The 27,995-nt window shown below is 38.7% G+C and overlaps 1 long non-coding RNA gene across 2 annotated transcripts in view; it reads right to left on the reverse strand.

Moving 5' to 3' along the window:
• The window catches only part of LOC123478379 (uncharacterized), a 36,618-nt gene extending 9,619 nt beyond the window's left edge, over nucleotides 1–26,999 (reverse strand). For both annotated transcript variants that reach the window (XR_006653571.2, XR_006653570.2), the window contains exons 1-2: nucleotides 26,874–26,999; nucleotides 18,019–18,123 (exon numbers count right to left, since the gene is read on the reverse strand). This is a non-coding gene — a long non-coding RNA (uncharacterized lncRNA). The remainder of the gene's footprint in view (nucleotides 1–18,018; nucleotides 18,124–26,873) is intronic.
• Between the last annotated feature and the right edge of the window lie 996 nt (nucleotides 27,000–27,995).

Below are 27,995 nucleotides of genomic sequence, written 5' to 3' on the forward strand. Positions count from 1 at the left end.
AAAAAGACAACATAGGTAGGGGTAACGTGGACCACAGATACCAGTAAAATCTGAGGAACCTTTTTTGAGTTTTCCGCATTAAAATCATCCAGAATCAGATATTGCCAGAAGGAACATTTAGAAAATCCCAGAAATGAGCCAGTTTTTTGCTAAAAGCATTTTTGCAAAATCTGTTAAGGTTAAAGTATTATAATGTGCTTTATCAGAAATTCAGTTTTACTTTTAGGAATAATAGGTTGATAAAGAAAGTCTTTATTCTGAAAATCAAGATGTTTCTAGCATTGTGTAATAGTTTTGCACTTTTAGGACCAAACAGAAAGAACCTATGACTATTTTGTCTAACACCAAACATTCAGAACTAATCCTAATAGTCTTAGGTCAGACTCAAGACTGATATTTTTGGAACTTATTATTTGGAACAGTATTATCTAGACCAGTAATGTTTTGTTCTTGAGACCCATAAAATGCTTAAAATTTACTGAGGATCCCCAAGAGTTTTCTTAAAAATATGAATTATAACTAATAATATTTATTTCTTAGAATTTAAAAGAAAATTTTAAATACAATTTATATTCCATTAACCATCAGAACCATGAGATCGTCATAATCATACACTCTCTGAAAAACTCCATTACATACTCTGAGAGAATCAGGGTGGGAAAGGCAAATAACATCTTAGTGTTGCGAAATCTTTCAACCTTACAAACACCCTGAAAGGGTCTCAGGGTCTCCTTAGGGTCCCCAGATCACACTTTGAAAACCACTGGTCTAGAATCTACTAGGTCCTTCCCTAGTTTTCTTGTTCCCTTTTCTTCTAAATGCTATGGTGCTTATTTTGCCCAAACAAAGACAAATGTTATGCCAAGTGTGAAAGTTTGGCAAACCAAAATATATATAATAATCTGAGTTCTTTATCAAACCAGGCTTCTTTGAGCAGAAGGAATGCAAACTCTTAAGCCCAAAGACTAATTCTAACTGACTTGAGGCCTAACAGCCTAATATGATGAATCCATTAGCTGTGGTGTGAATTAAGTGAAGTTTCACGGTTTCACTGCTTTTGCCCAGTGGATTTCCCTAAACATATAAAAAAGTCACAGTGGCTCAGACTGAACAGTCAGTCTCAGTCAGCAACGGGATATTTATACTTTGAATTCTTCCGACACCATTTGTATCCACCATCATGTCACCGTGTTAGACAGGACCTCTTAAAAGATCATTTCACAAGTCCCTCTCTTTCACCTACCATCACCGGGGCACCATCGTGTAAAATTAGTAGATGATGCAATCGTAGCCCAAAAGTCATGTTCAATGAAGCATTGTTGCATAGTACATCAAGAAAATTTATGCTCAAAAGTGTTAAAAATGGATAACGTCATACAAATCATCATAAAGACTGTGAATGTCGTTAAGAGCCAAGGGACTGAATCATCACCAATTCCAGGAATTCCTTAAAAGGACGGATGCTGACTATGGCAACATCATTTACTTTTCAGAAGTAAGATGGCGAAGTTGAAGCCAAATGTTGAAAAGATTTTTGATTTGCGACATGTTATCGAGTCATTTATGGTATCAAAAAACAAATTTGTGCCGGAACTTGATGATAAAACTGGCTTACAGATTTAGCTTTTTTTTTTTTTTAGTGGATTTAACCACTCATTTAAATGAATTACACGTGTGTCTTCAAGGTGAAACCCAACTTACCAATACCATGTTTCAAACCATAACAGCATTGCAAATGAAACTGAAATTATGGCAAGCTCAAATTAAGGCACACAATTTTATGCATTTTGACACATTGGCTAAAAACAGTCCTGTGAACAGCAAAAAACATGCAGCCTTGCTTTTTGATTTGATACCAGAATTTGAAAGCAGATTTCAGAGATGCCAAAAAGTTGAGCACCCCTGCTTTAGAGGGTAGTTTTTCAGTTATAAGCGGTATTACTGTTGCAGTCACATACAGACAAGAGGGTAAGTGTTGCAGTTACGTAGGAAGGAGAGCTGGGCATTCAGGCCTGTTATTATCAAAACTGGCTTACCAAGGTGTGGTCACAATTCAATTCACTAGGGTTTGAATCTCAATTAGTACAAATCCTGGCTTCCTCAGTCAGAACTGCCTGGGTGCTGTGCACCCGACAACCACGCTATCGAGAGATACAGGAGCACAGAGCACTGCCCCTACTTGAAAATACAAGCTTTGAACTGTGCAACCCTGTATAAGTGGCTGAAGCTTGCTAAACTGCTTTATCCTAGAAAAATGGGACAAGTAAATTATTATTAAGTGCTTTCTCCGTATGTCGTAGAGAAACTTAAATGAAGTGATGTATCCAGAACAGTACAACTCTCACAAATTCTCAACATTCAATACAGGGCAGTGATTTTCCAAATTATTACCATGAGCTGCATTTACTTAACAAACCTTTATCGAATGTCAGGTCAGAGCCAGACAGCGTGTTCATGCTGAGGAATAAGCAGGCATGGTCCCTGAGCTCCTGGAACTTACAATCCAGTGAGAGAGAGAAACAAATAATCACAAAAGTGAAAAAGAGTTCTAGATGGTGCTGAGATTTCCAAGAGAAAAACGCTGGGTCACATGTTAGGATGTAAGAGGAAAAACTGTCCAGATCCAGAGGTTCAGAAAGTCTCTCTGAGGAAGGAATGCTTAAGCTGAGACCTGAAATACCAGTAGCATTTACTACTAGTTGAAAAGTGCTTCAGGGTGTATTAGTTGGAGATAATGGTTAATAAATGGACTCTAAAATTCAATGACTCACCAGTGCAGAAGTTTATTTCTTTGTCACTTAACAGCCCCAGGTCATTAGTCAGGCTCTGCTCAGTCAAGTCACGGAGCGGTCAGGTTGAAAGTGTGGTTCTGTCGTCCTCACCTGTGGACCTCTACAGTTGTTCCACTGCCACCACTGCCAACCAGCAAGGGGCTGGACCTCTAGGAAGAGTTTTAAACAGATGACCTGAAGTAGCCCTTATATAGGAAGGTCAGCTGGATGTTCAGACACGCTGCCATGGCACTGGCCTGCCTTGGACATGGATCTCAATTACAGAAGTCCGAGAACTGTCTGGACTTTGTGCACTTGATTCCTGCAAACCAAAATCACCAGAAATATATGGGCGTAGAAGAATCTCAGCTGGAAAGTATAAACTTTTCATTGTTTTAGAGTAGGCCTCTAAAACTTTGCAAGCCTTGTCTTCCTTGTGAAGTGGAATAATGATGGTATCAGTGCCTTCTCTATATGGTGTTGAGGGGGTTAAATGAGTGCATCATTCTCACCCATATCCCTTCGGTTTTGTAACAGGCTACACCGTGATGAAAGGGCGACCAGGAAATGTAGTTTCTCACTAGGCAGTTATAGTCTGAGTGAAAGAGAAAACAAATCACAGTTTCCCCCAGGTGCCTAACACACAGGCAGAGGAAACTGAAAACATAAAGCCCTCACATGGGAAAGAGCTTGGCATGCTAAAGGAATTTAATGGAGACTAGGATGGCTTGGGGAAAGTGCTATGATATAGGCCTAAACACCAGGATTAGTTCGTTTTCTGAGGAGTTTGTGAAGAATGAGACAGTTAAGATGGACCTCTGTGACTGAGAACATGGGTGCGAGGTGGTGGATGGGGCATGGGAGGAAGACGAAGAGAATTCGGACGGAGTGGAGTGCAAAAGCAAAGGCAAGGAACCAGGAAATATACACGGTATGTCCTAAGAGAGAAGAGCAGTGACTTAAAACATTATCAGAATGAGAATTTCCCTCTGCTACTCTTAAATATACCTCAAAGAGAAATTGTACACCGTTGGTCATTCAGTTAGAAAGGAATTGTAACAAGAAGATCGTGGAGTCTAGATCTAATGTCAATTTTTTGAGTTATGTTCAAAAAAGCCTTGAAAAACATGCTCTCTATCTTTATAAAAGGCCAACTTTATTATCTTCCCCACTAAGCAACAACTATGCATCAACGCCTTGTTGAACGATTGTTCAGTTTTATCAAAACAGAAAATATTGCTGCACTCTTTCTGAAACACACAGCAATACAGAAATAATTTTTATTTTACTATGAGATTTAATGTACTTCAATAACACTTAGAACTTCCTGCTATCCCCTCAAAACTAAACATGGATTCCACACTTTCATTTATGTATTCGTACATTTATTCATATTCATTAACAATTCCTAGAGTTAAGAGGGATTGATTTAGATAACATGCAAAGTGTTCAGCGAAGAGCCTAGTGATAGCTCCCAAAAGGACAGATTTTATTTTCAAAATGCATTCATGCAAGGAGCTTGCAGTCCCATAATTCTTTACCCCTGATAACTCCCAGCCCTTGAGATACAGTCGATACAGTGCAAAGAGCATTGACATTGGAATCACACAAACTAAGAATGAATTCCTGTTCTGTCATTTAAGACAGCAAGAATGAGGGCATTTTTCTAAAACTAGGCCCACTCCGTTTCCGCCTGAGATAATTAGAATGCTTCCCACTTGAGGGCTGCTGTGAAGATCGAACAGAATAATTTGCACAAAGTAACCAGGCTGGTACACAGTAAGCACATAGTAGCAGTTGCACACCCCCCATCATTTCTGGGCTCCCTCTCATATCTGCTCTGAGAGATGAAAGGCACACGCCTTGACTTCAGCCTGGGCATATCTAGTCCCAAAGACAATCTTGGTGAGAAGACAGGCAGGAGAAGAGGCACTGTTTTGCATCATGAGTTCTCGGTTTCAGAAAAGGACAAACGTCGAACCAAACTAATCCGACCCCTTCACTTGCCAGACCTCTTGCTATCTGACTCCCACTAACACCTAACAGAAATTAGCCAAGACCACTGATGGGCAGTGAGCCATTGTGCAAGGTTCTCCACTGAATAAAGACGAAAAGTAAGGCAAGATGGAAGGACCAACAGACAGGGCAGTGGAGGGGGTTATAGTATAAGGGGTGATGTTAATGAACTGGGGGAAGGAGACGGCATGTATATTAATTTAGAGGGAAATGTTTTTTCCCCCATGAAAACACACAGAATTAGACCACCTAGATAAATAAGCTTTTTAAAAAAAAAGTATTGGGGAGGTGTTGTGGACAGAGGTTAAGAAAGCTAGTTTAGGAATACTGGCCATTGAGTTCAAACCCTGGCTCCACCACTTGTGAGAAGTACAGCCTTGGGCAGGTTATTTCAAGTTTCTGAGCTGCAGTTTCCTTCATAGTTCCTAAATCATTACATTAATGTAGTACTTAAATATATTATAATCCAGACAAAGCAGGTGAAATAGTCCTGGCACATAGCACATATTCAAAAATATTAGATTTTGTAATTATGATTTGAGACTTTAGCTGAGCCAACACAACTCAAAATTCGGAAAGCAGAGATAATTATCTCTCGTGTGTAGGTGGTTCGGATGACAAATGAGATGAATTAGTAATCTACCCTGCAGCCTGAATGACTTCCGTTTCTTAGACTTACTCAGTATAGAATACTCTCCTGAAAATGAACTTCCTACCAGATTCTATCTTCTTTTCCCATTTTTTAAAAACTGTATTTTTATAATCTTCTGATATATGGCACTTCTCTGTTTCTTGAGAAGCTGCTTTTATTTAAAATTTTTATCAAATGACTTGCTTCTCAAGAACTTCATGCTGGGCTATTGCTCATGGATCTTTTATCTAGTCATTACCACTCCTTCCTGTGGTTTGGATCTTCTGCCTTTCCTTCTTGCTCAATGCAATCCTTACAATCTTGCTAATACCCCTCGGAGGCAACAAAGCCCTTTTCACCATCTAGCTTTATGAAAGCATTCTCATCACCTGGAAAGTGCCCTCCTGCCTTCCACCTAGCATTTTTCAAGCATCGATTTTGCTCCTAGAGTTTTGCTGTGTACTCCAAGTCTACAGATGCAAAATATGGGTCTTGCCTTCACACCGTTTAAAATCTAATAAAAGACACAAATCTCATATACATGAAACAAGTGGAGAACAAAGCCAAGGCAGTTAGGAAAATAAGGAGGATAATATGGTGAACACTGGTTATGAGCCCACCGGAGAAGCGAGAATAGATACACAGTATATTGCTTTCTTGGACACAGTGATCACTACAGCTGGAAAGGGGAGGAGAGGCAGTGAAGAAATATTTCTGTTAGCTAGATGGCTGGCTGACAGCACCACAGCTGGGGACTTTATACCATTTGATCTACTGCAGCCCCTCTTGCCACATAATGCACTTCCCTCCGTAGACACATTATAAACAGCACTCAGTTTCCCACAAAGTTGCCACAGGGTGATTAAATCCAAAGAGCAGCTGGACCAAGGAGTACAGGAGTACATGACTAACTAACATGTTGCAGGGTATGGCAGTGTCAAAGAGCATCTGCTTACCTTGCCTTACTTTATGCTCATAACTAACCGCCCTATGAGAAAAGTCATTATTATTTCCATTTTCAAATGAGTAAAATGATGTTAATAGAAATTAAGTGAATTTCCTAAGGCCACTAATTTAGCCCATAACCATTGCTGGTGGATATTTCCACGTTCTGTTCCCCAAACCTGTGCTACACTATGTTGCTTCACATTTAGGAATAGAAAGAGCGTAAGGGGGTGTGTGTGTTGGGGCCGCCAGGACAAGGGTTATTCGGTGAAGTGATCCATCCTTTAGAACACTATTTCTAGAGAAAAACATTTGGATACTAACAAACCACATTGGATGGGAAAATGTTAGAATGTAACCTAGTTGTATAAATTGGAAACTGATGACACAAACTGCAAACCTGGACCTGCAGCCTAACATATTATCTGATTCCTCTGTCAAGCGGAAATACATGAATTTCCTTTTTCAGTGTATTTTTCATGTACTGGTTTACTAGATCCTTAGAGATCTATTAACATAGGCTCTCTTTTTCTTTCACATTAGAATAATAATTCTGATACTAGAAATGAAAAGATTCTCTCTATTGCTAATAGCATGCTTCTTTGATAAGCTGTATAATGCATTAGTTTCCAAGGAACTTTCTGCTCTAAAATCTCGTTACAAAATGGTGTTTATAATATATTTTACTTAGTCTGTTTGGTTTTACATTAAAATAAATTCTACACTTGATTCCATTTTATGTTCTAGTTTTTCTTATCCGTGGTCAAGTTTTTGGTCATAGACAATCAATCCATATTTGTTTTAGTGAATTCTGAAGCCTTCCAGGCCCTTGGCTGCCTGTTACTGAATTATCTCATCATCACTCGATTTTCTTCCCTAATGACAGGTGCCCCACCAGGACACTTTCTTTGCTAAGAAATTTTACTAGTAAGTAGAGATAAATGTTAAACAGTGTTTTGAGAAAGACAACTTCCTTTTCCACGATTCCAAAGATCTGTCAACATATGGTTGACAGAATGAGTCTGTGATTTTCTTCTTTTCATAAATGAATAATCTAAGAGATGTGCTGTCACCAATTAATGTTTTTACAAGACTTTGTTCTCTGTTAGAGTTGGCCAACATTTTAGAATATTTATATTTGACCAACATTTTAGAATGATTTTAACTCTTATATGCTACAATATCAGAACAATTTTTCCATTATTTAAAAACCTTATAAATATGAATGTTAAGACATACATGTAATTAAAAATAAATTTAAAAAATGAAACAATATTAAAACACACGTGCATACATCTAAAAGATGACATGGGTTGTGAGTTGAACAGTGACTTATTTTTATTTTCACCTGTTCTCCAAATGAACTTGAGCTGGATGGGTTGCTTGTAATTTTCCTCATAGCCAGCACTTGCTATTAGAATGTAATTTTCCTCATAATAGACGCTTGCTATTGAGAAACCAAAGTTAAAGTAACTTGTCCAAATATGTAAAGTCCTTGTCAAGGCTGAAATTAGACCCCAGGTGTTCTGATTCCTATTTCCTAGTCCTGAACTTGATTCACAGGATTCTACTTCCTTTGATCCCTGTATTCATAAGGCTGGAACAAATATCTCATCTAAATGGGAAGCTGTCATGGACAATACAGTTGGTCTTTGATGGTCTTCAGAAGGTTCCCACTGTTGTCTTCTTTGCAACTCAGTGAGCTCTTCCTATACGTTCCATTACAAAATTGAGATTTGTCTGCCAGCTAACTAATTTGTGTTATCCTATCTTTTGCTTGCAATGTGAATGTAGCACCCGGTGTGCTACTGGAAATGAGATCTTATCTCTTCACAGTGACTTTGCGAAGTGTTGAGTTAATGGTGCTGAGACTATTCCCAGCCCTACTTATCTTTAGGATCTGGGCTCCTATTCAGGTCACGTCTGTGAGACATTTTTGTGCATTGGGAGGTTTTCCCTTTCCCTCCTGCCTCGACATGATATGTTATGTAACAATTCCAAGCAAAAGCCTAACCACAGAGCCCAGCACTCCGGGCTAGTCAGTGAATTTAGGAGGAGGACATGTAGCTGTTCTCAAATACAGGGACTGTTTGTTCAGACTCCCTCTTTCCACCCTGCCCTCCCAAACAAAGCCTTCAGCCACCGGAGAAGCTAGGAAATAATAGAACTAGCTTGAACCAGGAAGTAGAATCTACATTTGAATAATATTGTGAGGCCGAAACAATGTGAAAGCCTGGAGATAGAGACTGGGAAAATCCAAGGAGAGCCAGACTTTCTGGGGTAAGTGGCAGCACAGAGAGATCTCTGGGTCCAGAAAGCACTAAAGAACCCAAAGCCTGCATTTAAGGGGTAAAATAACCTATATTGGAAACTAAGCTGTCCTTTAAATGACTGGAAATTCAGAATTATTTGGGGTTACAAGCCACTACAGAAGAGTAAACAAGGGGTCCACAGGCAGAAAGAATAGACAGGAAGTCTTGCAGGAAGTTCTGAATAAATTTTCCTTCAGAAAAGTCTGAAGCTTTAAAACAAAATCATGTCTTTGGCATAGGAATTAAACTTCTAGAAATACATCCTAAAAGATAATCTTAAATAATTGCCTAAGAATTTTAAACACAAAATATCACTGTAATATTTTTATGGTAAAAAATGAGAGCAATGTATATTCTTAAAAACAGGGAATTAGTTAAATACCAATTTCCCATAGAAAATGAAGTAATAATATGCAAGCACTTCATAATATTTTGAATTGTGCATTATGATATATCAATAAAAATATGAATATTTTGCACCAGCATAATATTCTATATGTACACAAAATTTTAAAAATATAGACAATGATTATTTCTTGGCAGTATAATTATGGGTGACATTTATTTCTCATTATTTTCCAGACTTTCTAAAGAACATAGGAAGTAGTCTAACATAATGTGTAAAAACTCAAGATCAGTGTTTGGCTGTCTTGCTTCTCATTTTTACTAGCTTTTCAATTTCATTTATTTTACTAGCCTTATGGTCTTGGGTGTCTTACTTAAAATTTTTTAGGTCTCACTTTTCTCATCTGTGAAAATGGAATAATAATAATACCTATCTCAGAGCTGCTTTAAAGATTAAATGAAATGTAAATACCTAGAACAATCTTGGCACATAGTTAGCAATTTTAGGTATTCATTACCTTTAAATATATATGTGTATGTGCACACACATGTATGAATACACACATACATATAATCACACACATATTTAGGTTTTAACACAATAAAAATACAGCTTCCCATTCAATAAGAGAGCTGAGTATTGTTAAAAATCTAATTTAATCATATTTAGTTTACATTGAGAAATGTACAGGGAGGAAACTGAGGAAGGGTAGGCTGGACAGGGCCATGAGCGGACTCCCTGGCCCAGCAAAGCGTGCCTCAACCCTCTAGCTTCACTTAGCACTGATCCTCACAGATCGCATTTGTCCACTACTTTCCTGATTGCTCAGTACTTTGGAATGAATTGAGATCATTAATAATGTTTTCTAAATGTGACATGATTCACCCAGAAATACAAGTTTTTCTACAAAGCATTGAATGTGGGAAACACAATGCTCAAATAATTTTTTTTCTATTCACGAAGGGCTAGAAATACAGTCTTTTCTACAAGCTGGCTGTAGAAAGGGAAGAAATAGTAGAAGAATGTATTGACTATAAAGGTGTGGGTTTGTTTCTGGGCTCTCTATTCTGTTTCATCGATTTATGTGTCTGTTTTTATGCCAGAACATGCTGTTTTGATTACTGTAGCCTTATGGTATAGTTTGCTATGAGGTGGCATGATTTCTCTAACTTTGTTCTTCTTTCTCAGGACCACTGTTGCTATGTGGGGCCTTTTGTGGTTCCATATAACTTTTTGAAATATTTGTTCTAGTTCGGTGAAATATGTCATTGGAATCTTGATAGGAATTACATTGAATCTATAGATTGCTTTGGGTAGTATGGGCATTTTAATGATGTTAATTCTTCTGATCCATGAACATGGTATGTGCTTCCACGTATGTGTATCTTCTTCAATTCCTTTCTTCAGTGTCTTATAATTTTTTGAGTACAGGTCTTTTACATCCTTGGTTAGGTTCATTCCTAGGTATTTTATTCTTTTTGAAAAATATTCTTTTAGAATATTCTATTTATTCTTTTAGTTCATTATTGGCATATAAAAATGCAACTGATTTCTGGATATTAATTTTGTATCCTGCTACTTTGCTGAATTCCTTTATCAGTTCTAGTAGTTTCTTGTTGGAATCTTTGGGATTTTCTATGTACAGTAGCATGCCATCTGCAAATAAAGACAGTTTTACTTCTTCTTTTCTAATTTGGATGTCTTTTATTTCTTCTTCTTGTCTGACTGCTATGGCTAGGACTTCCTGTACTATGATGAATAAGAGAGGTAAAAGTGGACCTCCCTGTCTTGTTCCCCATCTTAAGGGGAGCCCTTGTGGTTTTTGCCCATTGAGTATGATTCTGGCAGTAGGTTTGTCATAACTGGTCTTTGTTATGTTTGGGTATATTCCTTCTATTCCCACTTTGCTACCCTTTGCGACAGTATGGATAGACCTGAAGAACATCATGCTAAGTGAAATACGCCAGTCAGAGAAAAAAATTACGGCATGATTTCACTCATATGTAGAATCTAATGAACAAACTGAAAAAATATACAAAATAGAGACAGACTCATGGATAGTGAGCAGGATGACAGCTAAGGTGTTGGAGACAGTAGAGGGTGGAGGGATTGAGCACAAAGGAAAAAGGACTCGTGGACATGGACAACAGTTTGGTGATTGCATGAAGGGGAGGAGTATAAGGGGACAAAATGGTAATGGAAAAAATACAATTAAAAAAACAAAAAAGTAAAAATAAATGCATTGAATTGACCTTGCATATTTTCCCAGGGCCCTACAAGTTATAGTAAGTCTCTATTTTGAGGTTTTTCTTTGATCTGAAGGGGAGCAAAATGGGTTGAAAGAGCCAATCTCCAAAAGAAAAGAACTCCTGAAGAACTAAGCCATTTCATCTATGTTCTCTGTGGTAATCTGTGTGCGTTGGTAGCATAGATGTTACCAACATCTATGTTACAAGCATAGATGTAATTTCAGCTCTGGATTTACTAGAGCTGAAGTTGGGTAAATTATTGGATTTCTGAACATTACATTTCCCTTTTGTAAATCAGGATTGATAATAGACACTTCAATAGAGATATTGGAAGAACTAATAAAATATTACTTGGGGTAAACTATATGGTACATACTAGGCATGCACTTAATGGTAGCTACTGCCGTACAAGAACCAGGGAACAAAGGAACAAGTAGAGTCTTCATAATGATAACAAGCATTAACACTTGGTAATATGTAATATGCATCAAACATTATTTTGAGCACTTAAGATAATACAAGCAATCATCACAATAGCCTTAAGAGTTGGATAATATTAATTTACCCAATATTAAATTTCTCCATTTTATAAATAGGGCTATTAACTATGTAATTCTATTTGCAGTAATTTTGTCATTCCTTGCAACATAATAATAAAATGTCTCTCTCACTCTTGATTGTGAACTCTTGAATGACAAAAAACATATCTTTTTATTTCCAAGTTTTCGTGACTTATGAAAAGTAGACAATAAACATATTCTAAAGAGAACCTATCTGTCTCTGTGGATAGAATTTAGTATTACACTCTGTACAGAAATTCATTTTATTTATTTTCATTTTTTTTCAACTATAGTCTACATTCAGTGTTATTTTGTATTAGTTTCAGGTATAAATTCATTTCATTTAAGGTTTCAGTGCTTACAAAGAACTGAATTCATTGTATCTTCTTCATTTATAATACATATTTTCACACTTAGAGATCAGAATTTTATAGTAATTTATAAAGGAGTATGAAAATATGTATTATAAATGAAGAAGATCTAAGAAAAAGAAGATCAAAATATGAACAATAAAATGCCAACAAACTCACAACTATCAACAAATGAGCCTAAAAGGAAAGGAAAACAACAAAAACAAAAACTAAGCAAATAACTAGAACAGCAACAGAATCAGAGAAATGGACATCACACAGAGGAAGTTCAGTGGGGAGGGGGAAGGAGTAGGGGGGAAAATGTACAGGGAAGAAGCAGCATAATTAGTAGACATAAAATAGACAGGGAGAGATAAAAAATGGTATAGGAAACAGAGGACTCAAAGAACTTATATGTGTAACCCATAGATATGAACTAAGGGGGGATTGCTGGAGGGTTGGGGACAGGGTGGAGGGGGATAAAGGGAGGAAAATTGGGAAAACTGTAATAGCATAATCAATAAAAATACTTTAAAAAATCATTCAGCACTTTGTATTGAGTGAAAACTCACTACAGATTTTATGTGGGGTGTTATGGATTATATCGCTACGTTTTGTTCTGTGCTGCTGATTCAGTATTTTCAACATTTTCTGCTATTTCCATGAATCTACCAAATCAACCACAGTATAGTCCATGTCTTTAATCTGGTTTTGCTCAAGGCCTATGTCCACATAATTCATCAAATAAAACATGTAGACACACTTGAACCAGCTATTAGACAATAGATATAACCACTCCAGAGACCAGGCCACAGCCCAAGGAATCTGGTTGAGTGGCCACAAGCATGGCTGACGTCAGACACATTGGGATTTGCACATCAGTGAACTGGAGGCAATGCAATAGAATGCATACTGGCAAAAATTCTCTTCAGCATTATGACATCAAAGAAAGCAAATGCCAAAGAATGTTTAAAGTCATTATAACAAATCCGTTTGAACTCTGAAAATCTTTAGAAGAGCATTTTTTGAAAACAATGAATGGCCTTGGACATTTCAGGGAAGAGTCAGAGACTAACTGATTTTTACACAATACGTTCGTTTTCTAATTTTATGTATATTTAAAAAATAGGACTTCCAGATAACTAAAATATTCATATGTTAGTGGTTTGTGGCTGTGGGTATTTAACCTTCTGAATCACCATTTTATTGGCTATTAAAATGCTATGGTTGTTCAGGAATCTGTTTTGATATTACAACAGACACACAGAGTAGGCAGTAAAGCTCATGATTTACTTTAGACTTTTATTCTTTGGTAATGAAAAGCCACCCTAATTTAGAGATACAACAACCTATGCTAATGGTTACCAATAAACATCTCAATGGAAATAGTAGGCAACTTTTCGAGTCCCAAAGAAGAACTCTACCCAAAAACATAATTACTGATAACTGCAGAACTCACTCCCTCCACTTGTTACCTGAGATGTGCACACCTGTACATGCAGGCAAAGGATGGTAAGATCTGGGGTCTGTGGAGCCGCTAAAGGATTATGGGTAATTTTTGAAGAAATGGATAACATTTATTATCATTAGCTTAATTTTCAAATAAAACATCAATTAAGTAACAGAATATATGGTGAAGTAGATAAAATGTTATTCTATAAGCACAAGTATACAAGAAATATATCTATTTTTCTGTAGTCTACCTCACTTCCTATTCTTAATCCTATTCCACCCGGGTGGTGGACACATGAGCTCACTTGATAGTAGGTTCTTTCCTTTTCTAAGTTAGGATAATTTCTAAGTTAGGAGGTAGACACAGAACTGAAATCATAGGGTAACCCCTTGGACATCACTATCAATTTTCTGCTTGGCATCCATGTTATGTCCACAGTTCCTATCTGTCCAAAGCCCTCAGGTGCATGGCTCTCTCCGCAGCTCCTGGCAAAGGACCGAGAAGAGATGAATCATTACGTCTCTTCCATGTCATTGCTGGTGCATATTTCCGTGTTCTGTGAGGTGATCTGAAGCCTTTTTTGCCCAGATTTCTTTAGCTTTTTATCAGATCTCACAAACTTATTTGGGGTTTTACTATTTTTCCAACACTCTTCTGGGAGAGAGAACACCGGGCCCCCCCTCTCTGGAGCCCACCAGGACCCACTCTGTCATGACCCCCTCCCATCCTTCAATCCACTTCAGCCCCTCACCAGCAAAACCTTTTCTTATCTTCAGAACCCCTTCTTATCTTAGGGTCTCTCAACCTAAGTGCTATTCACATTGTGGGCCAGACAATTGTTTCAGGAAGCTGTCTTGTGCATTGTCCGATGTTTCACGGCATCCTTGTCCTCTGCCCAGTAGATAGCAACAATAGCTCTTTCCCAAGTGGTGACGGTCAGAACTGTCTCTGGACGTGGCCTAAAGTCCCTGCAAGGAAGTGGGGTGGGGGGAGGGAAATCACGCCAGCTGGGAAGCCCCTTTTCAAATCTCTCTTCTTTTAAATATGTTGTCCAAGCTCTAAAACCTCAAAATGTCCTTTGGGCTTCTCCTAGCACATCAGGACTAGAAGCAGGGGCATGATGTATGAAAGGAGGGAAAAAAGGGGTGTGTTAAAAAATCCTTTCATGACACCCCGTCGTGATCACGTAATAATGCCTTCCTGTTGAGTAAATGAAGAACACAGTTTGCATAAAGCCTTTGCAAGAGTTATCATACTGTTGTATTATTACCTTTTTACTAGTGAGTGTAGAGCTAGTAAGACATCCTCAGTATTGACAGATAAATAATCATAAAGTGTACATTCTTTATTCTTATTCAATTGATTAGTTTAAGAATTGTTATAGGAAAATATTTCAGAAACTCAAAGCACTATAAAAATAATCTAATAAATAGTATGTCTACCATTCCCTTTAGGAACTGAAATATTACCACTGCAGCTGTGGCTGCTGAGGACTCTCCCTAATTGCATCTCCAGGGGTAGCCCCTCTTTTGAATTTGATGATAATTATGCTCAGTCACATGAAGTTCTCCCTGTGGGCAACCCTATAACTTGTATAGCTACTCCAATATTCAACACTTTGGATCTGGCTATGGCAATAGAAATATTCAAAATAAAAAATGTTCATATAGAATTGGGATAAGGAGCTTTGGCTCAGTTAAAGTGAAACATCTGTCAATGTTCTAATACAACAGGAAAACAACTCGAAATAGCTACTCAAACAGCCAAATGTTTCTCCGAGGGAGATACAAGTCAGTCCCTGTCCCATTCTCCCAATCTTGTTTACACTTCCATTCCCCCCTTGCTCCAGCTGCCAAAAGAAGGAAGAAACATCCTAAGTCGAGAGCTGAGGCTCACGTACCCTTTGGCTTTCTCTCCACTTCTCTCCTTTCCCTTTGCTCTTTCCCACAATATGATTCATTTGTTTGTTGTAACAAAATACACAAAATTCTTCATATTGTGGCCTTATCCAAGCTTTTGTTTGGGAGGAGAAATGTGGTATCACAGGAATAAGTCACTCTTTATTAGTGCGTAGTTCCCTATATGTTTTTACAAGGCCAGAAATACTGTCAAAGGCCTGGTACACATTTTTACCTACTCTCAGTAAAGTGATACAATTTCTGAGGAATGAAAATAGATGGCCCACGTTGTTTTGGGAATGAAGAGATAAAATAGCAACAACTCTAACTATTGCTTTGAGGGGGTGCTTAATGGAGACCCAGGGAAAGAGTGTAACAGTGTGAAATGAGGGTGTTTCCAGCTTGCATCCCAAGCAGACCTTGAAGGAACTGACACGTTATATTGTCACAGGTTGCTGACAATGCTCATTGGGGCAAAGCCCTCCTCCTGCCCCTCCCCGCCAAACATAGGGAGTTTAGGTTAGAGAAACAGAATTGCAAAATCACACAACTCTTTTCCAAGATAAAAGTATTGTATAATATTTTACAAATCATATTGAAGGAAAGCAAAACATTCTAAAGATGTGAAATAATAAAGGCAACTCAATAACTGAAGTTTGATTTTAATAAATATTTAACTATAGAATAAGAATGATATGAGATTAATAATATAGACTAGGAAATAGAATAAGCCAGAAATGGATGTTCCTGCAAAAACAGTGTAGGACAGAGCAGCATGGAACATTCAGGAAAGGACCAGACCCAGCACAGATGCTCCCTTCCTCAGACACTCTGGTGAATGGTTCCCTTGAATAGGAAGAGAAACTATATACGAATTCATTGTACACTTGAATGTTTGTTCAATGTGAACAGGCATGAGAAGAGTAAGTATTCTCCATGTTTCTTCTTTTCTCCCTCTTTCCTCCTTCATCGAAGGATGGAGCTAGTGTGTTTCAGGATCTCTGTTATGTTGGTCGGAGGAGGGAATACTAGGAGGTCTGGAAGGAGCTAAAACTAAAACCCAGTTTCATTTTCATTAGAAAGAGCAGTAAACTCATCTAAGAAAAGCCACTTGAAGCTTAAAAACTGAAGGGGAAGATGGCTAAAAGAATTGAGAAGAATGTTAAGTGAGCCAGGCTAAAGTTTTTCACATGAATTTTTGGGACTTAGCAGAGGAAAGATTATTTAGGGGAAGGGAATGTTAGGGTTTTAGGAGGATGGTGGAGTGGAGTGGATTTCTGACCTAAACCACGTGATCCTGCTCTGTGACAATGATGACAGACGTAGGTAAACACTGATGTTACATTCTACCTAGAGTGCACCCCCGGCTTGCGGATGACACTCAAAGCAGGGAGGGGTGCTATCCTCCGGGCTGTGGTGCTTGTATTTGAACAATGGTCATTATATGGTGCTGGAATACATACAGGGTCTGGGAAATACCAGGGAGAAGTAGCACTCAGCTTTCTAGCCACCATGCCCAGCAGCCGACATGCAGATTTCGTGCTTCTGGAACTCACAATGCTAAGATCTGACGAATCAAAGTTTTGATTCCAAGAGCATTGGTACCAGAACTCACCAAAGTGTCCCATTGAACCTAAAACTCCAACTTTCTTCTGGTCACTTTGGACCCCTGATGCTCATGGACCAGCCTATAAATAAAAGAGTTACTATTCTGGTTGATATAATTGACCCTGATTATCATGAGAAATTAGCACTGCTGTTACATATGGAGGCTTGTGGTGCTTCTATGCCATGGGAAAATAGAAAATGGGCAATTTCAAAAACTGGACAAATAATGGCAAGACAGCTACAAGTTAAAACCCCTCAGGGATGAAGGTCTATGTTATCCCTCCAGGTAAGCAAATGAAATCAGCTCAATTCCTCACCAAGGGAAACAAAAATCTGAGCAAGTGTGCAGAAGGGAGATGACAAATACTGACGATGGCTCAGGACTAGTTGCAGTAGTAGGGAGTGTAGCTTGTCCCACTAACACTCAGTGACTGAGTGAACTTACCTGGTGAGCTAGTGAATCTCTGAGGGGTGCAGGGGGCAGCCTGACATTCATTTATTGTTTTCCACATCACATACCCTAAACTCACCCTTAATTGCAATCACAACTGTGTAGATGACTCCCATACAATCTCTGATTCACCTTGCACTGGTAGCTGCCCACGTTGAGAGCAGGTATCTCTCTGCACTCTGTCTTCACAACTTTCCTGGAGGTAACGGGAATCTGCCTGGCCAGTGGAGAAGGACAGCTACAAGTAGGGGTAGGAGTTAATGCCCCCAGGGAACCAACTGTTGGATGAGGAGAATTGACGGTTACATATTCTAGACTCCAGGCCTTTATAACAAACAGTTCTAGGAGGCAGTCTGTGTGCTTCCTAGAAATTTCTAGGAAGTAGAAACCCTGTTGCCCACAGCCACAACTCCATGAGGTGCACCTACCTGTAGTGGCTGTCTATCCTACCTTGTTCCTCTTCACTTCCTCACTCCGGTGTCCTGGACCTCTTCACAAGTGAACTGACAGCACGCAAGGCCTTGTCTCAAGCTCTGATTTTGAAAGAATGAAAAGCATGGCAATTCTTTTTAAAAATGGGGACATGGCAAAAAATAGTTTGTCTACAGAAATACTTTTCTCTCTGGATATTCCATAGATTGTAAAATCCTTTAGCTTTCCATTATCCAGTTGCCCAATTTAAAGTTCTTTGGCTTGTATTGTTTTGATCCTATGTTGCCTTTAGGAATGATCAAGGTACCCCCAAACGCCCATCTTCATTTAGTGACAGGATGGTGATAGTGCCATGCCCAGCTCTGCCCCTCCTTTCTTTAGCTTTACATCACAGTAAACAAAGTTAAGGCACCGCCACAATTTGGGGATGTGGTTAACACTTGGTGCAAGAAGTTACAGTTCTTAGGTATTTTTCCCAGATGGCTGATTTCCTCACAGTCCCTCTGATTAGTGGTGCTTGGAGGTATTTGGCTATGAATTTAAACTTCTAAATGTGGTTTCGTTTTAGAAAACACAGGCTGTGAGTCAGAGGCTCTTGATTCCTTTTCATGATTCTACTTATTATGTTGAGAAACCTCCTACCCTCTCAGGCAGTTTGTCCATCTCTCATGGAGCCTCCCAGCACTTATCTGTACCCCAAACTAGGAGAGACAGAGTTAACGGCACTGGGAGCCTCCTCAATACATAAATCAGGAATGGGCCTAATTCTGCTGTACTTTCTTATGTTTATAATCTAAAACACTTCCATTAGTTATCTTACTTTGATGTAGTTGGAAATGTTCTTGGACTACAAAAAAAGAAAGAATGACCTTTCTTGTTTTTACGCAATAATTTAATTCTGATACAGAGAGAGTAAAGTATTTCTGAGTGAAGGAAACAAAGTCATTGAAAATACTGAAGGGCCCATTCGTTCTTTACATCCCCTTCACCCTGACCCAGTCAAGACTATGTTGCCTTCAAATTTCATAAGGATGCATTCCTCCAGATAAAACAATGCACGGATTCACAGTTACTTCCAGGAAGCTGAGAATGGCATTTAAGAGCAAATTGTCATGACATACACATAAACCTACCCTACACTTAAAGCTGTCTATGACAAGGTGAGTTGGAAGGCAGGGGAAGGGTATGGGAGCAAAGAATCTCATGTGGCCACAAAGCTCATTTTTAGCAATTTTACTTTGAGCATAGGAGTGTGTGGGAGGGGGGGCTTGTGTCTGTGCATTGTTTGGGTGTTTTTCAAAAAGAGGTAGTCTGCAATAAAATATTACCCCCACATATTATCTTATTAGAGATGGCTTTTCATTCTGCAAATTCTCTTTCAAATTCTTTGGGAAAAGCTTTGGCTCATTCATTAATCTTAGGATCAAGCACTATAACCAGATCAATTCCTTATCGATCTGCAGCAATGAGGTGGGGGTGAAGCTGGGGCATGTGGGGGGAGGTAATTTTTATTTGGAAGGAGAGGTGGAGGCTCTGGAAGGCAGGTTCTGGTCTACCAGAGAGCATGACAAAGTGACAAAGCTCTAGCAGGGAGTTCAGGGACAAAGGGTGGTGATGGGCAAAAAAGCTTGGAAATAAAGGTGGGAAGGTGACAAAGAGGAAAATAGCTTCACAATTGTTGGCTTTGCAATTTTGCATAGTGAACTCTTATAATAATATGTCCAGGTTAGTATGAAAATGACAAACTCCCTATCAATTGATTCTAGCTTTCCCAGTCAAGTCCGGTCCCCAATTTGAAAAAGAGAGAAAGAGAAAAAGGTTAACTTTAAAAGGCTGTACATTACTACTATTACTACTACTATTACTACTACTACTACTACTACTACTACTACTACTACTACTACACACACGAGTATTGGGGCACATTTCCCCCTTCCCCTCATTGTTAATTACTAATACCTTAAAAACATTGGGGTTTATATCCCCAAATATTTACCTTTTATAATTATTATGCAAAACATCAAGAATGCACAAAAGAAACTGATGGTTCAGAACAAGAGAAATAAGACAGCTAGTGCAGGGTTGTCTGTGGGGTGGAGTTAAGTATGAGGCTGCTTTTGAAATAAAGGCTGAAGGCAGAATAAAATATGCCCTAAACTGATAAGTACCTACATTTCAAATAAAAATGGCAGTTTTATCACCAATTATTACCCACTTTACTCCACAACATCGTTTGAGTGCAAGCCAACCGCTCCAGTTCCATGGTCTCTATCTGCGCATGTGTCACCTGGGATATTATTGTAAGCCACCTGAAAAGTCATCCTCAACTCTCTTTTCTAAACACTCCACATCCAACACGACAGGAAATCTTGTTGGCTCTACTCTCAGATTTTAACCACTTGCACTGGTACCCTCCTGGTCTGACCCTCCAGTCTGGGCTGCTGTCTTCAGCCACGGAATGACTGCAATAGCTTTCTAACTGGTAACTTGACGCCTATGTTCACCTGTATCTGTTCTTCGCAACACTTTCCTGTGGGGTCTTTTCAAAATATAAGCCAGACCAGGACTCTTGCTCTACTCAAAATCCACCATTGGCTTGCCTCTCACTCAGAGTTAATGCCCAAGTCCTTACAAATTAGTCACAAGGCCCTGCCTGCTGTGGCAGTTTTGACTACTTCCCCCTCCCTCACTCCAGCCCCACTGGTTCCTCCCTCTTCCTTAAACATACAGCAACCATGCCTCCATTTCAGGAATGTTTATTCTGCCTGGAATTCTCTTCCACCAGGTATCTCTTTGGTTAAATCTTTCACTTCCTTTAGACCTGTGCTCACATCTCCCCTCCTCCACGAGGACTACTCCTCAAGCTGGCTCCCATGTCCTTTTGACAGATCCCTCTGTTTCTTAGCACTTTCATATTTTCTGGCCTAAGAAGCTACACCAGGCCCACCTCGTACTTCTCCTTTAGCTGCTCCCAAGCCATCATTAAAGTGCTGGGCACTCGTATTACTCAGTGTGTGCATTTTTTTGGCCACAAGGGATGACACAGGAGAGATGAGGTGCCCAACCTGCAACCCTCCACGGACACCTGCTCAAGGCAACAGCAGCCTGTCACAAGGGTCATACTCCAGAGTTCCAGGCACCCACAGTGCCTACGCAAACTCACTTAGGACTCTCTTACATCTGGATTCTATTTGATTTTGTAAACATTTCCTTAAATGAATTAAAAATGAATACACTGATATTATCTTAATATTGTATGATCTTCTATTTATTTATTTATTTATTTTACCAGCAATTCCGCTGCTGAGATTATACCCTAAGAACCCTGAAACACCAATCCAAAAGAACCTATGCACCCCAATGTTCATAGCAGCACAATTTACAATAGCCAAGTGCTGGAAGCAACCTAAGTGCCCATCAGTAAATGAGTGGATCAAAAAACTATGGTATATTTACACAGTGGAATTCTACGCTGCAGAGAGAAAGGAGCTCCTACCTTTTGCAACAGCATGGGTGGAACTGGAGAGCATTATACTAAGTGAAATAAGCCAGGTGGTGAGGGACAAATATTGTATGATTTTCTAAAACCCTTGATTGTAGCCTTTCATATTTGAAGCCCCAGATTTGAGTATAGTTCCCAGCACTTAGTAGGTGCTTAATAAATATTTGATTAGGGGAAGGAAGGGTCATCTAATCAATTCTATCAACAATTCAGATAGAAATTATTGAATGATATGGACATAAAGCCTATAGCCAGTGACTCGCAAGTAGCAGGTATATTGCAAAAGTAACCAAAGTAAAAGCTGAAGAGATTTCTGCAAGCTGCTGGTTCTAAGATACAATGAACAGCAGAAAACATTTTTTGGCTTCTTACATTTTCCACATTCTCATTCGCACCATAAAAAACTGGTAAAAAATGATGAGATAGTGCATTTTATCTTACTGTTTAATCTCCAATGTTGTAAAGGTTTAAGAAAACTATTTTGAACTGTAATGCTAAATTCAGTTTTTTCTGATTGAGTCAGGGCAAAGTAACTGATTGTCAAGAAATCACGTGTAAGTACTGAGTTAAAACCACAGAACAAACTGATGACATTTGAGCAGAAAGTATAAAATCCTAGAATTGGGCTTCCAGTGTTTAGATTAAATCTATGACTGCCCAACCACTGATACAATTTTATACAAAGAAATGTTGCCAATAAATTAATGCCTAGGCTAATTTTGAAAAATAGCTACATGTCTCACTATAAGAATGAATCAAAGTTCAGGGTTGTAATTGTCCCTGGAAGCAGAGGGAAAGAAGACTGATTGGTAGAGCCCACAGATTTGATCATAGGGATAAAGTTCTAGTTTTGATGTTTACAGTATGCATTCACACACATTCACTGTATTATACTTTTCATCATGCTTGACACTTTACACCTTTGGTAAATGTTTTTTATGTGTATTAATTATTACATCATAAGATAGTACATAGCCAACATTTTGGAAATCACTAATCTAATGTATCAAGCTCTTAGTTTCCTAATATGTTAAATGGAGATAATAACACTTGTTATTGTTAAAATTAAATGGAATAATATATAAAACATGCAACAGAGTGCCTGGTGTGTGTGTGCACACGTCATTAACTATTCATGTGTGTCTATAAATAAACATGCTAATCTTCAATCCAGTTTTTAGTCATTAACAGCATAATTTAGTTTTTGATATGTTTCAAAAGATCATGTGTAAATATTGCATTTGAATCCATCTGGAAATGTATTAGGCATACAGCTACATTCTTGATGAAACCAACTGTGTCTTAATAACAGGTTCATTGTGGAAAATAAGCACTGATCCCTTTCTCTGACACACTAGGAGAATATCAAACACGTGCCTTACAACTAGTGTTACAAATCCTGTCCAAGGTTCTGGTCCTGGCGGCTGACTGCAGAAGCCCTCGCCATAAATCATCCACGGCAGAGTTTTCACAATTCATGTAAAACGTTAGGTGGCAATTTCGAGTATAAGGCGAGTCACATTTGATTATGGACTGTGATTTACCTACACTGCAATTGGACTGTCTAGCTTTGTCTTTTTACTTTCAGGACAGGTACAGGAAAGGCTTCTGATGATTACCAAATTTAACAATTCCATCTTATTTCTGCTTCTTTTCCTGAGATAAAAATCAAATGTGTGATAAAGTATACACAATCAAATCAGGTCTCTCTCATTTGCTTTGAAAAATCTATAAGCTCACTCAAAAGTATAATTTTCTATATTTTTTGGCTAAAGTTTATACTCAGATCATCCTGTTCAAACGAACCTTGCAGGCAAGGTTTGTTTGTCTGTCTACCCTGCTGACCACCTGTCCATCTACAAAACAAAGAACCACGGAAGATATCGCATCATTTAGAGGTGGGTTTTGAGGCTCAGTTCAGGATCAGCTGAGTAATCTCAGCAGGGATATGTTTGGGTCTTTCCTTTGGAAATTAAATGAATTCTTTTCATTATCCCACGGTAGCATGAGTGAGAGCAGTGATGGTAATAAAATGGACTATTACGTCCTCACCACGTTCCAAACAAAATGTTCAACATTTTACATGCTATCTCATGTAATCCTCACAAAACCTCTATGAACTAAGTAGGATTTACTTGAAGAGACTTATCCAACCTACACTTTTATTACGTCAAACTACAAGACCAAATATCTGACTCTAGTGCTAAGACCCTTAACTACATGCAGTTGTTCTTATATGCTCAGTTCCCCTATATTAATTGTTTACAATTTGCCCAAATAGTATCTATTAGTTGCTATCAGTTGCTAAGCATTGCCTCTAGTATTATACTACCTAGCCTGGAAAGAATTTTTTACTGTTAGGAAAAAAATTTCGAGGCTCCATCTAAAGACTTCAAGGATTCTGAGATGAGAGGAAGAGGTAATGAATTAGTCATGATCTTATAAAACATTTAATCTGAGGCTTTCCCGCCAGGGTCTTACATCATTTATAATCCATTGTTTTTCTCTGTGTTACAAGTAGGAGAGGATAAAGAGGAAAGAAGTACTCAGGTAAAGCCAAAAGGTAAGTAATTGCTAAATAACCAATTTATAAAATAGGGGAAAGGTAAAAGATTAGAGGTTTTTCTCAGACATGCTAGGCCATGTACTGGAAGTGTTCAGCACCCACAGGATGGTTTATTTACCACTTCTATTGAAACCAGCCTTGAAGAAAAATGTCTAGACACATTTTGCTGCCTTCTTGCCCATTTCAAATACATGGGGCTTGCTTTTCTCTCTTCTGGCCAAATGGAGCTGATTATTAAGTGGACCATCTATACTTTGGGTTATTATTACCATGGATTATTTGCTGCAGTATCTTCTTTCTGTTTGATTAATTTTCCATGAGTGCAGAGTCAGGAAGGATATGTATTTGGGGCCACCTTGTGACAGATTTGGAAAATTCTTGGAGACAGAACCCTGGGGTTAGAGCTTTTGATTTCCATTACTAAAGCATTACTTTTCAACAAATATCTTTTGCAAAACTGTAGCATATGGTAATGGCTGATTTTTGCTAATGAAAGGGTAATTACCAGTATCACAGAATAGTCAGTTACACATATTGACTTGTTTCTTTGTGCCAACCACTGTTGTAAACCATCTATAATAGTGTATCAGTATCATTTAACATTCACAGTGATCCTGTGGAGGGCAGGCCATCATGTCTCTATTTTGTAGATGAGCAACTGAGGTTTATAGAGAATAAGAATTTGTTTAAGTTTATGCTGAGAGCAAGTGAGATCTTTGAAACCTCAAAATATTCTGGTTAAAAATGTGAAAACGTTGTTCTATCTGAAAGTGCAAAATTACATGAAAATATTAAAAACTGAATCAACATAATTTCTCTTTAGTAACATTTTTAAGCTTCAAATTTTATCTTATTATCATATGTTGGATTAGATGCTCTGTTTTTACAAAAACATATACATACATACACAAAAGAATATACACACAAAAAACACAGAAGAAATCCATAAGAATTGATATTAGAATAAATATAATAGTGTGGAAATTTTAAAAGCTTAAATATGTTACATTCTTCATACTCATACCCTGTGACATATTCTTTTTACCTTTAACTGTCGTGTCAACTGATGATTTCTGTGTGTGTCAAAACAGAGGAGCAGATTTTTTTTAGCTATAAGCAATAGTAAATACTCTTCAATTCCATTTTCAGTGTGCTAAAATTATCATTAAATTGTGTGACTCATTCCTTCAGGGATCTCTGATGATGTCTGCAAAAGTAAAGTCATTTTTTTTTTGTCATCGTCATATTTTCTGTCTCAAGCAATGGCAGTAGAATGCCATTCCACTGCCCAGACCCCTCCTCAGCTAAGAACTTGCTGGAGCTGCCTGAACCAAGGTCACACCCCTCCTGAGGTGGCCTGCAGCCAGCAGCTTAGTGAGAGTCTGAAGGTGGACACTCGGTGGGACAACAACATTTGCTCTGGGGCTTGTCCTGCTGGGTTCTCTCTCTAAGTCTCTCATGAGGCCTGCATAAGCAATTCGACTGTTTGCCTCTACCCAATCCTGCTGCTGCCTTTCCTTCTTTTCATAGTTTTGGATCCTTAGTAAATGTCTTGAACTCCAAAATCATCCCAGAATCTACTTTCTGGGTTTTTTTTTTTAATTATGGCCAAAAGCACCTGATGTAACATTTACCACGTTGAAGAATATGTACAGTAGCATTAATTAAACGCGTGTTGTTGTATTGTTGTACAACTTCTCTAGAGGTTTTTCATCAGATCCTGCTTCTTGAGAAGCCGATCTGTGACAGTACCCTCTTCAATGATCTCTATCCCTTTCAGACGTTTTGAAGGGCAGCCTTCCTTTCCGGGTAATACCCTAACTGGGCTTGCAGTATGAAACTGCTGGTGACAGAAGACGGAAAACCCGGAAAGCAGAGTATTTGCAATGATCACTCCCCTTTCCACAGGTTCTGTTAATATTTACCACTCAATTTGAAAATTGGGTTTTTTTCCCTAGCCCTTACGAAAAGTAAATAGGAATTAAAAGGCTTTCTCCCAAGAACTTGGAAGCAGCCAACTAAAGGTATTCTTTATTAGAGAGAGGCCACAAGCAATGTGGCAAGTCTCTAAGAAAATTTTTTACTTAAAGCTTTCCCGAAGTCCTAAGCATCATGTATTGGGTTTCGGAGTTAACGGCACTTACTCAGAACTGATGTCCTGTCGCAGCACCTCCATCTACGACACGGGGATTTTAGGCTATTCCTCTGGTTTTCAATTCTTTTGTGGCAACTTAAAGATGGCTGAAAATTTTTTGCTACTCCTTCCATTGAAAGGTAGAATCTAACTCCCCTCCTCTTATGTCTGACTTGATATTGAAGGCGTGCTTAACAAATTGGATGTGGAACCAATGATGTGGTGTGACTCTCAAGATAAATCGGATAGACATCCAGCTTCGCCTTGATCTCTAGGGTCACGCTCACTGGGAGCCTCTGAGCAGACCAGTGTCTTCCTGGGGACTGCGATCCCCAGAGGCTTTAAAATGCCTAAAAGCAACTACTAACAAACAATAAATTAAGAAAGAATAAAGGAAATTCTGTTGTGCTTTTTTTTAAAATTAATACTCTTTTTTTGTTTAGTTTTGCTCTACATTTTCAGTTATTAAAAAAGCAAAATTGCTATTGCTGTTTTTATTCCCTATCATTGAAGGCAAAGGCATGAAAGGAACCTTTTAAATAGCTGCAAAAAACTTTTAGGGCCATTTCGTCAGACAAGCTGATTTTTCTGAGTCTTCCTTATGAGTTCCATAATAAATGAAGAATTTTATTAAGAAAAATCAACTCACCTCCTCCAAATTATCTGTAGAGCCTTCTGCACCCATTCTTGCTGCAGGTCCAGGCAGTGGTCTCTTCATGAGTGAGCTTCACACTAAAAGAAGAAAGAGATGAATTATTTATCTGGCTTAGGTACTCCTTTGTCATTGAAATCATTGTCTTTTGGATTCAGTGGTGAACTGAAACGATCCCCACAGGGTTTTTTTGCAGGTTCCTGGAAGCTATGGGCACCTCACTCACACTGCCGAAGGCCGTTGAACCCAGTTGTCAGGAAAAAGGAATCCCCAGGGTCAGATTGCCAGGGTTAGCCAACGGGCACCTGGAGCTGTTTCAATCACACTAACGCCCAATTCAAATTTAGTTCTTATTTCTGAAGCTTTCACTTGCTTCTCTGATTCTCTCTGCAGAATGCAAGTTAGCCAGCTCCCCAGATTGTTCTGGAATTCACTTTATCAAATAAATGAAACCATTGCTGTGGAATTCAGAAGCTAGGGGACAGAGCAGGTAAAATGAAACAGACACCTGTACCATGCTGAGTGTCCTAAAGACAGGGAGTTGTTTCCCGCCATTTTGCTCCCCAGTGAATATCCAGCACCTAGACATTCTATTGTTGCACGAACCAAGTCAGTCATCACTTTAGAAAGCACTTACGTGATTTCTCAGCACTTACAGTGTGGTCTGCTCTGAATCACTTTTAATTCCTTGGTGAGTTTGGGGTGGAAGCGGGTAGACTGTGTCTCCCTGCTCTGGCATTAAAGCACAGCGCTAACCCTCGGCACAGTGGAAACGGTGCTGCGGGAGGGAAAAGGACCAGTGTCATGGAAAGGTACAACTCCTGTAGGTCCCCTCTCAACTCGAATACGATGACTGTGAGGACCAGGGACAACGTCTTCGCTTTAAGAACCAGGGTGTTGCACATGAAGGTCATTTGTGGCCACCTCTGGACAGCGATGTCTTTTCAAACGATTCTCGCTGATTGTTTGCATAGCATCCGGTTGGAAGACTAGTATTTGTAGTTTTTGAAATTAATATTGTGCCCCCATTTGGCACTTTTTCTTCTACTTCATTGTCCAGAAACCTCTGCAGCCCCACAATGCCCTTTACAGGAAGTAAGGTATGATCTCATCAACAAA

This window comes from Desmodus rotundus, chromosome 4, assembly GCF_022682495.2.
Source record: "Desmodus rotundus isolate HL8 chromosome 4, HLdesRot8A.1, whole genome shotgun sequence".
Lineage (NCBI taxonomy): Eukaryota > Metazoa > Chordata > Mammalia > Chiroptera > Phyllostomidae > Desmodus > Desmodus rotundus.